Source organism: Oncorhynchus keta, unplaced genomic scaffold, assembly GCF_023373465.1.
Source record: "Oncorhynchus keta strain PuntledgeMale-10-30-2019 unplaced genomic scaffold, Oket_V2 Un_contig_8064_pilon_pilon, whole genome shotgun sequence".
Lineage (NCBI taxonomy): Eukaryota > Metazoa > Chordata > Actinopteri > Salmoniformes > Salmonidae > Oncorhynchus > Oncorhynchus keta.
In genome coordinates, this window is record NW_026289837.1 from 210,149 (window position 1) to 227,235 (window position 17,087).

Below are 17,087 nucleotides of genomic sequence, written 5' to 3' on the forward strand. Positions count from 1 at the left end.
AGTGTCCTGGGCCACTAGGGGCGGCAGAGAACTACTGACTCATACAACTGTACATTTAGAGTAATTACACTCCTCTACAATACTAATGGTGTGTGGGCTGCGTGTTCCACTACATGTAGTAGTGTCCTGGGCCACTAGGGGCAGCAGAGAACTACTGACTCATACAACTGTACATTTAGAGTAATTACACTCCTCTACAATACTAATGGTGTGTGCTGTGTTCCACTACATGTAGTAGTGTCCTGGGCCACTAGGGGCGGCAGAGAACTACTGACTCATACAACTGTACATTTAGAGTAATTACACTCCTCTACAATACTAATGGTGTGTGGGCTGCATGTTCCACTACATGTAGTAGTGTCCTGGGCCACTAGGGGCGGCAGAGAACTACTGACTCATACAACTGTACATTTAGAGTAATTACACTCCTCTACAATACTAATGGTGTGTGGGCTGCAGAGTGTTCCACTACATGTAGTAGTGTCCTGGGCCACTAGGGGCAGCAGAGAACTACTGACTCATACAACTGTACATTTAGAGTAATTACACTCCTCTACAATACTAATGGTGTGTGGGCTGCGTGTTCCACTACATGTAGTAGTGTCCTGGGCCACTAGGGGCAGCAGAGAACTACTGACTCATACAACTGTACATTTAGAGTAATTACACTCCTCTACAATACTAATGGTGTGTGGGCTGCGTGTTCCACTACATGTAGTAGTGTCCTGGGCCACTAGGGGCAGCAGAGAACTACTGACTCATACAACTGTACATTTAGAGTAATTACACTCCTCTACAATACTAATGGTGTGTGGGCTGCGTGTTCCACTACATGTAGTAGTGTCCTGGGCCACTAGGGGCAGCAGAGAACTACTGACTCATACAACTGTACATTTAGAGTAATTACACTCCTCTACAATACTAATGGTGTGTGGGCTGCGTGTTCCACTACATGTAGTAGTGTCCTGGGCCACTAGGGGCAGCAGAGAACTACTGACTCATACAACTGTACATTTAGAGTAATTACACTCCTCTACAATACTAATGGTGTGTGGGCTGCGTGTTCCACTACATGTAGTAGTGTCCTGGGCCACTAGGGGCAGCAGAGAACTACTGACTCATACAACTGTACATTTAGAGTAATTACACTCCTCTACAATACTAATGGTGTGTGGGCTGCATGTTCCACTACATGTAGTAGTGTCCTGGGCCACTAGGGGCAGCAGAGAACTACTGACTCATACAACTGTACATTTAGAGGAATTACACTCCTCTACAATACTAATGGTGTGTGGGCTGCATGTAGTAGTGTCCTGGGCCACTAGGGGCGGCAGAGAACTACTGACTCATACAACTGTACATTTAGAGTAATTACACTCCTCTACAATACTAATGGTGTGTGGGCTGCGTGTTCCACTACATGTAGTAGTGTCCTGGGCCACTAGGGGCGGCAGAGAACTACTGACTCATACAACTGTACATTTAGAGTAATTACACTCCTCTACAATACTAATGGTGTGTGGGCTGCGTGTTCCACTACATGTAGTAGTGTCCTGGGCCACTAGGGGCGGCAGAGAACTACTGACTCATACAACTGTACATTTAGAGTAATTACACTCCTCTACAATACTAATGGTGTGTGGGCTGCGTGTTCCACTACATGTAGTAGTGTCCTGGGCCACTAGGGGCAGCAGAGAACTACTGACTCATACAACTGTACATTTAGAGTAATTACACTCCTCTACAATACTAATGGTGTGTGGGCTGCATGTAGTAGTGTCCTGGGCCACTAGGGGCAGCAGAGAACTACTGACTCATACAACTGTACATTTAGAGTAATTACACTCCTCTACAATACTAATGGTGTGTGGGCTGCGTGTTCCACTACATGTAGTAGTGTCCTGGGCCACTAGGGGCAGCAGAGAACTACTGACTCATACAACTGTACATTTAGAGGAATTACACTCCTCTACAATACTAATGGTGTGTGGGCTGCGTGTTCCACTACATGTAGTAGTGTCCTGGGCCACTAGGGGCAGCAGAGAACTACTGACTCATACAACTGTACATTTAGAGTAATTACACTCCTCTACAATACTAATGGTGTGTGGGCTGCGTGTTCCACTACATGTAGTAGTGTCCTGGGCCACAAGGGGCAGCAGAGAACTACTGACTCATACAACTGTACATTTAGAGTAATTACACTCCTCTACAATACTAATGGTGTGTGGGACTGCGTGTTCCACTACATGTAGTAGTGTCCTGGGCCACTAGGGGCAGCAGAGAACTACTGACTCATACAACTGTACATTTAGAGTAATTACACTCCTCTACAATACTAATGGTGTGTGGGCTGCGTGTTCCACTACATGTAGTAGTGTCCTGGGCCACTAGGGGCAGCAGAGAACTACTGACTCATACAACTGTACATTTAGAGTAATTACACTCCTCTACAATACTAATGGTGTGTGGGCTGCGTGTTCCACTACATGTAGTAGTGTCCTGGGCCACTAGGGGCAGCAGAGAACTACTGACTCATACAACTGTACATTTAGAGTAATTACACTCCTCTACAATACTAATGGTGTGTGGGCTGCGTGTTCCACTACATGTAGTAGTGTCCTGGGCCACTAGGGGCAGCAGAGAACTACTGACTCATACAACTGTACATTTAGAGGAATTACACTCCTCTACAATACTAATGGTGTGTGGGCTGCGTGTTCCACTACATGTAGTAGTGTCCTGGGCCACTAGGGGCAGCAGAGAACTACTGACTCATACAACTGTACATTTAGAGTAATTACACTCCTCTACAATACTAATGGTGTGTGGGCTGCATGTTCCACTACATGTAGTAGTGTCCTGGGCCACTAGGGGCGGCAGAGAACTACTGACTCATACAACTGTACATTTAGAGGAATTACACTCCTCTACAATACTAATGGTGTGTGGGCTGCATGTAGTAGTGTCCTGGGCCACTAGGGGCGGCAGAGAACTACTGACTCATACAACTGTACATTTAGAGTAATTACACTCCTCTACAATACTAATGGTGTGTGGGCTGCATGTAGTAGTGTCCTGGGCCACTAGGGGCGGCAGAGAACTACTGACTCATACAACTGTACATTTAGAGTAATTACACTCCTCTACAATACTAATGGTGTGTGGGCTGCGTGTTCCACTACATGTAGTAGTGTCCTGGGCCACTAGGGGCAGCAGAGAACTACTGACTCATACAACTGTACATTTAGAATAATTACACTCCTCTACAATACTAATGGTGTGTGGGCTGCATGTAGTAGTGTCCTGGGCCACTAGGGGCAGCAGAGAACTACTGACTCATACAACTGTACATTTAGATAATTACACTCCTCTACAATACTAATGGTGTGTGGGCTGCATGTAGTAGTGTCCTGGGCCACTAGGGGCGGCAGAGAACTACTGACTCATACAACTGTACATTTAGAGTAATTACACTCCTCTACAATACTAATGGTGTGTGGACTGCATGTAGTAGTGTCCTGGGCCACTAGGGGCAGCAGAGAACTACTGACTCATACAACTGTACATTTAGAGGAATTACACTCCTCTACAATACTAATGGTGTGTGGGCTGCGTGTTCCACTACATGTAGTAGTGTCCTGGGCCACTAGGGGCAGCAGAGAACTACTGACTCATACAACTGTACATTTAGAGTAATTACACTCCTCTACAATACTAATGGTGTGTGGGCTACGTGTTCCACTACATGTAGTAGAGTCCTGGGCCACTAGGGGCGGCAGAGAACTACTGACTCATACAACTGTACATTTAGAGTAATTACACTCCTCTACAATACTAATGGTGTGTGGGCTGCGTGTTCCACTACATGTAGTAGTGTCCTGGGCCACTAGGGGCAGCAGAGAACTACTGACTCATACAACTGTACATTTAGAGGAATTACACTCCTCTACAATACTAATGGTGTGTGGGCTGCATGTTCCACTACATGTAGTAGTGTCCTGGGCCACTAGGGGCGGCAGAGAACTACTGACTCATACAACTGTACATTTAGAGTAATTACACTCCTCTACAATACTAATGGTGTGTGGACTGCATGTAGTAGTGTCCTGGGCCACAAGGGGCAGCAGAGAACTACTGACTCATACAACTGTACATTTAGAGGAATTACACTCCTCTACAATACTAATGGTGTGTGGGCTGCATGTTCCACTACATGTAGTAGTGTCCTGGGCCACTAGGGGCGGCAGAGAACTACTGACTCATACAACTGTACATTTAGAGTAATTACACTCCTATACAATACTAATGGTGTGTGGGCTGCATGTTCCACTACATGTAGTAGTGTCCTGGGCCACTAGGGGCAGCAGAGAACTACTGACTCATACAACTGTACATTTAGAGTAATTACACTCCTCTACAATACTAATGGTGTGTGGGCTGCGTGTTCCACTACATGTAGTAGTGTCCTGGGCCACTAGGGGCAGCAGAGAACTACTGACTCATACAACTGTACATTTAGAGTAATTACACTCCTCTACAATACTAATGGTGTGTGGACTGCGTGTTCCACTACATGTAGTAGTGTCCTGGGCCACTAGGGGCAGCAGAGAACTACTGACTCATACAACTGTACATTTAGAGTAATTACACTCCTCTACAATACTAATGGTGTGTGGGCTGCGTGTTCCACTACATGTAGTAGTGTCCTGGGCCACTAGGGGCAGCAGAGAACTACTGACTCATACAACTGTACATTTAGAGTAATTACACTCCTCTACAATACTAATGGTGTGTGGGCTGCGTGTTCCACTACATGTAGTAGTGTCCTGGGCCACTAGGGGCAGCAGAGAACTACTGACTCATACAACTGTACATTTAGAGTAATTACACTCCTCTACAATACTAATGGTGTGTGGGCTGCGTGTTCCACTACATGTAGTAGTGTCCTGGGCCACTAGGGGCAGCAGAGAACTACTGACTCATACAACTGTACATTTAGAGGTAATTACACTCCTCTACAATACTAATGGTGTGTGGGCTGCGTGTTCCACTACATGTAGTAGTGTCCTGGGCCACTAGGGGCAGCAGAGAACTACTGACTCATACAACTGTACATTTAGAGTAATTACACTCCTCTACAATACTAATGGTGTGGGCTGCGTGTTCCACTACATGTAGTAGTGTCCTGGGCCACTAGGGGCAGCAGAGAACTACTGACTCATACAACTGTACATTTAGAGGAATTACACTCCTCTACAATACTAATGGTGTGTGGGCTGCGTGTTCCACTACATGTAGTAGTGTCCTGGGCCACTAGGGGCAGCAGAGAACTACTGACTCATACAACTGTACATTTAGAGTAATTACACTCCTCTACAATACTAATGGTGTGTGGGCTGCATGTTCCACTACATGTAGTAGTGTCCTGGGCCACTAGGGGCAGCAGAGAACTACTGACTCATACAACTGTACATTTAGAGGAATTACACTCCTCTACAATACTAATGGTGTGTGGGCTGCATGTAGTAGTGTCCTGGGCCACTAGGGGCGGCAGAGAACTACTGACTCATACAACTGTACATTTAGAGTAATTACACTCCTCTACAATACTAATGGTGTGTGGGCTGTTCCACTACATGTAGTAGTGTCCTGGGCCACTAGGGGCAGCAGAGAACTACTGACTCATACAACTGTACATTTAGAGTAATTACACTCCTCTACAATACTAATGGTGTGTGGGCTGCGTGTTCCACTACATGTAGTAGTGTCCTGGGCCACTAGGGGCAGCAGAGAACTACTGACTCATACAACTGTACATTTAGAGTAATTACACTCCTCTACAATACTAATGGTGTGTGGGCTGCATGTAGTAGTGTCCTGGGCCACTAGGGGCAGCAGAGAACTACTGACTCATACAACTGTACATTTAGAGTAATTACACTCCTCTACAACAATACTAATGGTGTGTGGGCTGCGTGTTCCACTACATGTAGTAGTGTCCTGGGCCACTAGGGGCAGCAGAGAACTACTGACTCATACAACTGTACATTTAGAGTAATTACACTCCTCTACAATACTAATGGTGTGTGGGCTGCGTGTTCCACTACATGTAGTAGTGTCCTGGGCCACTAGGGGCAGCAGAGAACTACTGACTCATACAACTGTACATTTAGAATAATTACACTCCTCTACAATACTAATGGTGTGTGGGCTGCGTGTTCCACTACATGTAGTAGTGTCCTGGGCCACTAGGGGCAGCAGAGAACTACTGACTCATACAACTGTACATTTAGAGTAATTACACTCTTCTACAATACTAATGGTGTGTGGGCTGCGTGTTCCACTACATGTAGTAGTGTCCTGGGCCACTAGGGGCAGCAGAGAACTACTGACTCATACAACTGTACATTTAGAGTAATTACACTCCTCTACAATACTAATGGTGTGTGGACTGCATGTAGTAGTGTCCTGGGCCACTAGGGGCGGCAGAGAACTACTGACTCATACAACTGTACATTTAGAGTAATTACACTAATATACAATACTAATGGTGTGTGGGCTGCATGTTCCACTACATGTAGTAGTGTCCTGGGCCACTAGGGGCGGCAGAGAACTACTGACTCATACAACTGTACATTTAGAGTAATTACACTCCTCTACAATACTAATGGTGTGTGGGCTGCATGTTCCACTACATGTAGTAGTGTCCTGGGCCACTAGGGGCAGCAGAGAACTACTGACTCATACAACTGTACATTTAGAGTAATTACACTCCTCTACAATACTAATGGTGTGTGGACTGCGTGTTCCACTACATGTAGTAGTGTCCTGGGCCACTAGGGGCAGCAGAGAACTACTGACTCATACAACTGTACATTTAGAGTAATTACACTCCTCTACAATACTAATGGTGTGTGGACTGCGTGTTCCACTACATGTAGTAGTGTCCTGGGCCACTAGGGGCGGCAGAGAACTACTGACTCATACAACTGTACATTTAGAGTAATTACACTCCTACAATACTAATGGTGTGTGGGCTGCGTGTTCCACTACATGTAGTAGTGTCCTGGGCCACTAGGGGCGGCAGAGAACTACTGACTCATACAACTGTACATTTAGAGTAATTACACTCCTCTACAATACTAATGGTGTGTGGGCTGCGTGTTCCACTACATGTAGTAGTGTCCTGGGCCACTAGGGGCAGCAGAGAACTACTGACTCATACAACTGTACATTTAGAGTAACTACACTCCTATACAATACTAATGGTGTGTGGGCTGCGTGTTCCACTACATGTAGTAGAGTCCTGGGCCACTAGGGGCGGCAGAGAACTACTGACTCATACAACTGTACATTTAGAGGAATTACACTCCTCTACAATACTAATGGTGTGTGGGCTGCGTGTTCCACTACATGTAGTAGAGTCATGGGCCACTAGGGGCAGCAGAGAACTACTGACTCATACAACTGTACATTTAGAGTAATTACACTCCTCTACAATACTAATGGTGTGTGGGCTGCGTGTTCCACTACATGTAGTAGAGTCCTGGGCCACTAGGGGCGGCAGAGAACTACTGACTCATACAACTGTACATTTAGAGTAATTACACTCCTCTACAATACTAATGGTGTGTGGGCTGCATGTAGTAGTGTCCTGGGCCACTAGGGGCAGCAGAGAACTACTGACTCATACAACTGTACATTTAGAGTAATTACACTCCTCTACAATACTAATGGTGTGTGGACTGCGTGTTCCACTACATGTAGTAGTGTCCTGGGCCACTAGGGGCGGCAGAGAACTACTGACTCATACAACTGTACATTTAGAGTAATTACACTCCTACAATACTAATGGTGTGTGGGCTGCGTGTTCCACTACATGTAGTAGTGTCCTGGGCCACTAGGGGCGGCAGAGAACTACTGACTCATACAACTGTACATTTAGAATAATTACACTCCTCTACAATACTAACGGTGTGTGGGCTGCATGTAGTAGTGTCCTGGGCCACTAGGGGCAGCAGAGAACTACTGACTCATACAACTGTACATTTAGAATAATTACACTCCTCTACAATACTAACGGTGTGTGGGCTGCATGTAGTAGTGTCCTGGGCCACTAGGGGCAGCAGAGAACTACTGACTCATACAACTGTACATTTAGAGTAATTACACTCCTCTACAATACTAATGGTGTGTGGACTGCATGTAGTAGTGTCCTGGGCCACTAGGGGCAGCAGAGAACTACTGACTCATACAACTGTACATTTAGAGAATTACACTCCTCTACAATACTAATGGTGTGTGGGCTGCGTGTTCCACTACATGTAGTAGTGTCCTGGGCCACTAGGGGCAGCAGAGAACTACTGACTCATACAACTGTACATTTAGAGTAATTACACTCCTCTACAATACTAATGGTGTGTGGGCTGCGTGTTCCACTACATGTAGTAGTGTCCTGGGCCACTAGGGGCAGCAGAGAACTACTGACTCATACAACTGTACATTTAGAATAATTACACTCCTCTACAATACTAATGGTGTGTGGACTGTGTGTTCCACTACATGTAGTAGTGTCCTGGGCCACTAGGGGCAGCAGAGAACTACTGACTCATACAACTGTACATTTAGAGGAATTACACTCCTCTACAATACTAATGGTGTGTGGGCTGCGTGTTCCACTACATGTAGTAGTGTCCTGGGCCACTAGGGGCAGCAGAGAACTACTGACTCATACAACTGTACATTTAGAGTAATTACACTCCTCTACAATACTAATGGTGTGTGGGCTGCGTGTTCCACTACATGTAGTAGTGTCCTGGGCCACTAGGGGCGGCAGAGAACTACTGACTCATACAACTGTACATTTAGAGTAATTACACTCCTATACAATACTAATGGTGTGTGGGCTGCGTGTTCCACTACATGTAGTAGTGTCCTGGGCCACTAGGGGCAGCAGAGAACTACTGACTCATACAACTGTACATTCAGAGTAATACAATACAATACTAATGTGAGCCTCTGCTATAGATTCAGTTGCAAACAAGTTAAGAACAGGCAGTTAACCCACTGTTCCTAGGCCGTCATTGAAAATAAGAATTTGTTCTTAACTGACTTGCCTAGTAAAATAAAAGGTTAAAAAAATAAAAATAAAAAAAAATAAAAAAAAGAAGAATGGATCTAGAGATGAGCACTGACAAAATATAGAGATAAATTCACTGTTTAAAAAAAAGTTATTTTGCCAAAATAGTGGGCATATTAACCTGACGCAGGTAAAAAAAAGGCAAACCTAGTAGGTTAATTGACAGATCGTCAATACAAACTCCCATAGTATAATCTGGTAGAGCTCTTTAACACCATCCCAACTCTAGTCTAGCCAGAGAGGCAAAGCAAGAGTTTTTTTTTACTGCGCCCAAAATCTTCCCCCGACCTGAGGAATTGTTCTCTAACCACATTTCCATCCATACTTTTTATGCAAGTAAAGTCATACCGTGAACAACAACAAAATCACAACACCTGGAACGGAAACAGGACGTTTCGCCACAATTACTTCTTTCCCCATGGTGGGATCTTTAAGTATCGGTCAAATTAAGTGCGCAAGAAATCGTGGTGCAAACGCTTTTATGAGCAAAATGTGATATAATAACCATGATAGAGAAGTAAATGGCATGAGCCATTCATACCTGTTTAAACAGGTCAATTATTTAATGAACAGTGATACACTTTAACTGAAATAACTATTGCACACTTTACATTACAATGGTTAATACCTCACACGTTAATTAAATCAAAGGCATCATTTACATAAACATGAGCAAGTATAAACCAATCAACAAGAAGTGTGAAACCTGTGGATAAAGCCTTCACTTGTCTGGCATGTAGTAGTGTCCTGGGCCACTAGGGGCAGCAGAGAACTACTGACTCATACAACTGTACATTTAGAGTAATTACACTCCTCTACAATACTAATGGTGTGTGGGCTGCATGTAGTAGTGTCCTGGGCCACTAGGGGCAGCAGAGAACTACTGACTCATACAACTGTACATTTAGAGTAATTACACTCCTATACAACCATGCACTTACCTTCGAAAACCAGTTTGACGTCAACAGCAGTGGTGAGTAGAGCCAGAGTGGAAGAAGCGAAGCCCAAAATCTGTCCAGGCAGATTAAACAGTCTTGGATCTCACATCGACTCTCAGATAACCATTTTATTAACTATTTAGCAGTGTTATTGCTATGTAGTAGTCTTATGGGGGTAGAACCTGTCTCGGAACCTGTTGGTCCGCTAGCCGTTGCTCCGGTACCGTTTGCAGGACAGTAGCAGAGAGAACAGTCTTGGGTGGCTGGAGTCTTTGAAACATTTTCAAACCTTCCTCTGACACCGCCTGGTATAGAAGCCCTGGATGGCAGGGAGCCCCAGTGAGGCTTTCCGCACCACCTTCTGTAACGCTTTGTGGTCGAGAGCGGTGCAGTTTCCATACCAGGCGGTGATGCAGCCAGTCGAAATGCTCTCAATGGTGCAGCTGTATAACTTTTTGAGGCCCACATCTTTTCAGCCCCCAGAGGGGGAAGAGGCAGTATCATGCCCTCATCACGACCGTGTGGTTGTGTGGGGACCATATCAAGTATTTAGTGATGTGGACTTCTTGGAGAAATGTCCTCTGGTCTGATGAAACAAAAATAGAACTGTTTGGCCATAATGACCATCGTTATGTTTGGAGGAAAAAGGGGGAAGCTTGCAAGCTGAAGAACACCATCCCAACCGTGAAGCACGTGGGTGGCAGCATCATGTTGTGGGGGTGCTTTGCTGCAGGAGGGACTGGTGCACTTCACAAAATAGATGGCATCATGAGGGAAGAAAATGATGTGGATATATTGAAACAACATCTCAAGACATCAGTCTGGAAGTTAAAGCTTGGTCACAAATGAGTCTTCCAAATGGACAATGACCCCAAGCATACTTCCAAAGTTGTGACAAAATAAGGACAACAAAGTCAAGGTATTGGAGTGGCCATCACAAAGCCCTGACCTCAATGATATAGAAAATTTGTGGGCAGAACTGAAGAAGTGTGTGCGAGTAGGAGGCTTACAAACCTGACTCAGTTACACCAGCTCTATCAGGAGGAATGGGCCCAAATTCAAGGGGAAGCTTGTGGAAGGCTACCTGAAACATTTGACCCAAGTTTAAGAGATTTTAAGGTAATGCTACCAAATACTAATTGAGTGTACGTAAACTTCTGACACACCAGGAACGCGATGAAAGAAATAAAAGCTTAAATAAATAATTCTCTCTACTATTATTCTGACATTTCACATTCTTAAAATAAAGTGGTGATCCTAACTGACCTAAAACAGGGAATTTTTACTTGGATTAAATGTCAGGAATTGTGAAAAAACTGAGATGAAATGTATTTGGCTAAGGTGTATGTAAACATCTGACTTCAACTGTAAATTATGGTATGACCTGGAACACTGTCAGAAAGCAGCATTATATTATATGATATGACCTGGAACACTGAGACTTAAAGCAACACTATATTATATTATACAACCTGTAACACTGTCAGAAAGCAGCATTATATTATATGATATGACCTGGAACACTGAGACATAAAGCAACACTATATTATATTATATGACCTGGAACACTGTCAGAAAGCAGCACTATATAATATGATATGACCTGGAACACTGAGACATAAAGCAACACTATTATATGATATGACCTGGAACACTGTCAGAAAGCAACACTATTATATGATATGACCTGGAACACTGAGACTTAAAGCAACACTATATTATATTATACAACCTGTAACACTGTCAGAAAGCAGCATTATATTATATGATATGACCTGGAACACTGAGACATAAAGCAACACTATATTATATGATATGACCTGGAACACTGTCAGAAAGCAGCACTATATTATATGATATGACCTGGAACACTGAGACATAAAGCAGCACTATATTATATTATACGACCTGGAACACTGTCAGAAAGCAGCACTATATAATATGATATGACCTGGAACACTGAGACATAAAGCAACACTATTATATGATATGACCTGGAACACTGTCAGAAAGCAGCACTATATAATATGATATGACCTGGAACACTGAGACATAAAGCAACACTATTATATGATATGACCTGGAACACTGTCAGAAAGCAACACTATTATATGATATGACCTGGAACACTGAGACATAAAGCAGCACTATATTATATGATATGACCTGGAACACTGTCAGAAAGCAGCACTATATTATATGATATGACCTGGAACACTGAGACATAAAGCAGCACTATATTATATGATATGACCTGGAACACTGAGTCACCGTTCTGGTTGAAACATTGCAATGGAAAGATGTTGATATCTGTGACTGACTGGTGCACCAGACAGACATTAATCTCTGTGGTGTTGCAGTAGACTATGTATTTTCAGATTCGACCTACATATGTGTGGTGCAGTTGGCCATGTCCTGTGTGTGAGTTGGTGTTGTGGTAAACTAACTAGGTCTAAGGCTGTGCAGCAGGGTAGGCTCTGTACTGGTTGTGGCATGGTTGGTTGGTATGGTTGGGGATGTTAGGGTTAGGGATGTTGGCTGGGGAGGTTGGGATGTTAGGGTTAGGGATGTTAGGCTGGGGAGGTTAGGGATGTTAGGGTTAGGGATGTTAGGCTGGGGAGGTTGGGGATGTTAGGGTTAGGGATGTTAGGCTGGGGAGGTTGGGGATGTTAGGGTTAGGGATGTTAGGCTGGGGAGGTTGGGGATGTTAGGGTTAGGGTTAGGGATGTTAGGCTGGGGAGGTTGGGATGTGAGGGTTAGGGATGTTAGGCTGGGGAGGTTGGGATGTTAGGGTTAGGGATGTTAGGCTGGGGAGGTTGGGATGTTAGGGTTAGGGATGTTGGCTGGGGAGGTTGGGGATGTTAGGGTTAGGGATGTTAGGCTGGGGAGGTTGGGATGTTAGGGTTAGGGATGTTAGGCTGGGGAGGTTGGGATGTTAGGGTTAGGGATGTTAGGCTGGGGAGGTTGGGGATGTTAGGGTTAGGGATGTTAGGCTGGGGAGGTTGGGATGTTAGGGTTAGGGATGTTAGGCTGGGGAGGTTGGGGATGTTAGGGTTAGGGATGTTAGGCTGGGGAGGTTGGGGATGTTAGGGTTAGGGATGTTAGGCTGGGGAGGTTGGGGATGTTAGGGTTAGGGATGTTAGGCTGGGGAGGTTGGGGATGTTAGGGTTAGGGATGTTAGGCTGGGGAGGTTGGGGATGTTAGGGTTAGGGATGTTAGGCTGGGGAGGTTGGGGATGTGAGGGTTAGGGATATTAGGCTGGGGAGGTTGGGGATGTTAGGGTTAGGGATGTTAGGCTGGGGAGGTTGGGGATGTTAGGGTTAGGGATGTTAGGCTGGGGAGGTTGGGGATGTTAGGGTTAGGGATGTTAGGCTGGGGAGGTTGGGGATGTTAGGGTTAGGGATGTTAGGCTGGGGAGGTTGGGGATGTTAGGGTTAGGGATGTTAGGCTGGGGAGGTTGGGGATGTTAGGGTTAGGGATGTTAGGCTGGACAGGTTAGGGATGTTAGGGTTAGGGATGTTAGGCTGGGGAGGTTGGGGATGTTAGGGTTAGGGATGTTAGGCTGGGGAGGTTGGGGATGTTAGGGTTAGGGATGTTAGGCTGGGGAGGTTGGGGATGTTAGGGTTAGGGTTAGGGATGTTAGGCTGGGGAGGTTGGGATGTTAGGGTTAGGGATGTTAGGCTGGGGAGGTTGGGATGTTAGGGTTAGGGATGTTGGCTGGGGAGGTTCTGGATGTTAGGGTTAGGGATGTTAGGCTGGGGAGGTTGGGATGTTAGGGTTAGGGATGTTAGGCTGGGGAGGTTGGGGATGTTAGGGTTAGGGATGTTAGGGTTAGGGATGTTAGGCTGGGGAGGTTGGGGATGTTGGGGTTAGGGATGTTAGGCTGGGGAGGTTGGGGATGTTAGGCTGGGGAGGTTGGGGATGTTAGGGTTAGGGATGTTAGGGTTAGGGATGTTAGGCTGGGGAGGTTGGGGATGTTAGGGTTAGGGATGTTAGGCTGGGGAGGTAGGGGATGTTAGGGTTAGGGATGTTAGGCTGGGGAGGTTGGGGATGTTAGGGTTAGGGATGTTAGGCTGGGGAGGTTGGGGATGTTAGGGTTTGGGATGTTAGGCTGGGGAGGTTGGGGATGTTAGGGTTAGGGATGTTAGGGTTAGGGATGTTAGGCTGGGGAGGTTGGGGATGTTAGGGTTAGGGATGTTAGGCTGGGGAGGTTGGGGATGTTAGGGTTAGGGATGTTAGGGTTAGGGATGTTAGGCTGGGGAGGTTGGGGATGTTGGGGTTAGGGATGTTAGGCTGGGGAGGTTGGGGATGTTAGGCTGGGGAGGTTGGGGATGTTAGGGTTGGGGATGTTAGGCTGGGGAGGTTGGGGATGTTAGGGTTAGGGATGTTAGGCTGGGGAGGTTGGGGATGTTAGGGTTAGGGATGTTAGGCTGGGGAGGTTGGGGATGTTAGGGTTAGGGATGTTAGGCTGGGGAGGTTGGGGATGTTAGGGTTAGGGATGTTAGGCTGGGGAGGTTGGGGATGTTAGGGTTTGGGATGTTAGGCTGGGGAGGTTGGGGATGTTAGGGTTTGGGATGTTAGGCTGGGGAGGTTGGGGATGTTAGGCTGGGGAGGTTGGGGATGTTAGGGTTAGGGATGTTAGGGTTAGGGATGTTAGGGTTAGGGATGTTAGGCTGGGGAGGTTGGGGATGTTAGGGTTAGGGATGTTAGGCTGGGGAGGTTGGGGATGTTAGGGTTAGGGATGTTAGGGTTAGGGATGTTAGGCTGGGGAGGTTGGGGATGTTGGGGTTAGGGGATGTTAGGCTGGGGAGGTTGGGGATGTTAGGCTGGGGAGGTTGGGGATGTTAGGGTTAGGGATGTTAGGCTGGGGAGGTTGGGGATGTTAGGGTTAGGGATGTTAGGCTGGGGAGGTAGGGGATGTTAGGGTTAGGGATGTTAGGCTGGGGAGGTTGGGGATGTTAGGGTTAGGGATGTTAGGCTGGGGAGGTTGGGGATGTTAGGGTTTGGGATGTTAGGCTGGGGAGGTTGGGGATGTTAGGGCTGGGGAGGTTGGGGATGTTAGGGTTAGGGATGTTAGGCTGGGGAGGTTGGGATGTTAGGGTTTGGGATGTTAGGCTGGGGAGGTTGGGATGTTAGGGTTAGGGATGTTAGGCTGGGGAGGTTGGGGATGTTAGGCTGGGGAGGTTGGGGATGTTAGGGTTAGGGATGTTAGGCTGGGGAGGTTGGGGATGTTAGGGTTAGGGATGTTAGGCTGGGGAGGTTGGGGATGTTAGGGTTAGGGATGTTAGGCTGGGGAGGTTGGGGATGTTAGGGTTAGGGATGTTAGGCTGGGGAGGTTGGGGATGTTAGGGTTAGGGATGTTAGGCTGGGGAGGTTGGGGATGTTAGGGTTAGGGATGTTAGGCTGGGGAGGTTGGGGATGTTAGGCTGGGGAGGTTGGGGATGTTAGGGTTAGGGATGTTAGTGTTAGGTTAGGGATGTTAGGGTTAGGGATGTTAGGGTTAGGGATGTTAGGCTGGGGAGGTTGGGGATGTTAGGGTTAGGAGGGATGTTGGGGCTGGGGAGGTTGGGGAGGTTAGGGGGGATGTTAGGGTTAGGGGGATGTTAGGGTTAGGATGTTAGGGTTAGGGATGTTAGGCTGGGGAGTTTGGGGATGTTAGGGTTAGGGATGTTAGGGGAGGTTGGGGGAGGTTGGGGATGTTAGGGTTAGGGATGTTAGGCTTGGGAGGTTGGGGATGTTAGGGTTAGGGATGTTAGGCTGGGGAGGTTGGGGATGTTAGGGTTAGGGATGTTAGGGTTAGGGATGTTAGGGTTAGGGATGTTAGGCTGGGGAGGTTGGGGATGTTAGGGTTAGGGATGTTAGGCTGGGGAGGTTGGGGATGTTAGGGTTAGGGATGTTAGGCTGGGGAGGTTGGGGATGTTAGGTTAGGGATGTTAGGGAGGTTAGGGATGTTAGGGTTAGGGATGTTAGGCTGGGGAGGTTGGGGATGTTAGGGTTAGGGATGTTAGGGCTGGGGAGGTTGGGGATGTTAGGGTTAGGGATGTTAGGCTGGGAGGTTGGGGATGTTAGGGTTAGGGATGTTAGGATGTTAGAGGTTGGGGATGTTAGGGTTAGGGATGTTAGGCTGGGGAGGTTGGGGATGTTAGGGTTAGGGATGTTAGGCTGGGGAGGTTGGGGGATGTTAGGGTTAGGGATGTTAGGCTGGGGAGGTTGGGGATGTTAGGGTTAGGGAAGGTTAGGGATGTTGCCATCTGGAGGTTGGGGATGTTAGGGTTAGGGATGTTAGGCTGGGGAGGTTGGGGATGTTAGGGGGTCAGGTTGGGGATGTTAGGGTTAGGGATGTTAGGCTGGACAGATTGGGGATGTTAGGGTTAGGGATGTTAGGCTGGACAGGTTGGGGATGTTAGGGTTAGGGTTAGGGATGTTAGGCTGGGGAGGTTGGGGTTAGGGATGTTAGGGGTCCTACTGTGTACGTTACAGTGGTAGGTTACTGTGTGCAGTTCGGTGTTGTGGAAGAACAATTCTGCCATCTGGTGGTGTTGCATTAAACTGCCTTCAATGAAAACCAGTGCTTTTGAGAGCTTGGTGGATATTGATACCAGGCAGCTGAGGGGAGGACGGCTCATAATAATGTCTGGAACAGAGCGAAGTCTGCTCCAGTCACAGTGATGCAGGGTTTCTCTTTAACAACTACAATGGAAACCATGTGTTTGATGTGTTTGATGCCATTCCACTATTCCGCTCCAGTCATTACCACGAGCCCGTTCTCCCCAATTAAGGTGCTACCAAATTTTATGTCGATGCTAATATGGCAAAAAAATTGCTAGCTAGCTAACCAACAACAGTAACGATGTATTTGAGAGACAAAAATTGTGCAAATGTATTTATGTTTAAATAAACATTGCAAACCTCATCTTTTTCGCCCCATGGATCGTTTTTGTTGCTAAACAACCAATGGGGGAGAGAGGACAGAGGAGGGGCGAGGGGGGACAGAGGAGAGGACAGAG